The following is a 1,366-nucleotide window of genomic DNA, read 5'->3' as shown; positions in this document are numbered from 1 at the left end:
CTGTTTCTTTAGAGAAAAGTATTATCTTTCCTATTTTTACCCAAAATAGGGTGTTGTGAGCATTACTGCGTACACACGTAATATAATGACTGTTTAATTCATACTGGAAGCTGGAGGGCGCTCTTGCGCAGAAACTCCACACATGCATCGCGGAAGTAATAGCACTGACGATGCTCCAGGAAATCCCTAATATGGACAAAGGTATCCAGTTATCGCTGAATAAAATGCAGATAGAGAAATTTTAATTGAGGAAACTTGAAGAAAATAAACATACAATTGTGAAAATATATGGTTTGTGTTCTTAAAGCAATCTTAGGTATTTTTATAAGGATAAAGTATATTTATAATAGAGATGCACCGATCGACCGGCTAGGGTTAGGTACGCAACATTGCACGACCAAAATGTTTCAATAAGATTTGCACGAGCCATTTCTATCACGAAGCTGATGGTCAAATAATATGATCTACTTGAATTATTTAGAGAAACAGCCACTTTAAAATGCTATGGAGAAAGTCGAACATTATCTAAAAAAGGCAAATAAACTAAAAAGACTGATGAAAAGAGGAGAAAAGTCTTGAACCAGCACTAACATATAGGCTATTAAAATCTTTTTAAATCATGACCACCTTTACTAGAATTTATCACGTTTTATTGTAGGCTTATTTATTGTGTAAAATGTTGTCGAACTTGTAGAATTTATGTTAGATAATCTTTGAAGGGAATAGATTTTTCCCTATAGATTTATATTACAGCTGTAGCATGTTGTAGCTATTGGCTCTAAATGTGCAGGCGGTCGTTTCTTCATAACAAATGCTATATTAATTAAAATAAAGTCATTATTGGCCTGGTTATGATTAATAGGCTAGTCTTATTATAACAAATGCTACAGTTAAGAATTATTGGTACATGGCCTTCAGATATTCCAAAAGATGGCAGATTAAATCATTAAGAGCCTGATGAACTGCCTGAGGAATAAGAAATAAACAATATCAATATAAGAAAATGTTAAGATTGACTTCCCATGGCATGTTGAATTAGAACATTCTGTCAAACTATAGCCTATAAGTGTCTAAATAATATAAAATAAGCTTATACACACACACACACACATATATACAGTATATATATATATATAGTTGGATAATGTGTTAATTATAAGCGCTATTACAAGTACTATATAAGGTAATATTATATTATTCTAATATTCTATTATATTTATTTTATTGTCATATATAATAGTTATCGATATATATTAATTATAAAACACTATTATAACAAGGTAATGTTTATTTTATTCTAATATTTTTATTATATTTTATTTTCATCTCACACATCGTGGATCTGCATTTTCTATAATGTTTTTCT

This window comes from Sinocyclocheilus anshuiensis, unplaced genomic scaffold, assembly GCF_001515605.1.
Source record: "Sinocyclocheilus anshuiensis isolate Anshui unplaced genomic scaffold, SAMN03320099.WGS_v1.1 scaffold482, whole genome shotgun sequence".
NCBI lineage: Eukaryota > Metazoa > Chordata > Actinopteri > Cypriniformes > Cyprinidae > Sinocyclocheilus > Sinocyclocheilus anshuiensis.
This window is presented reverse-complemented; position numbering follows the sequence as displayed.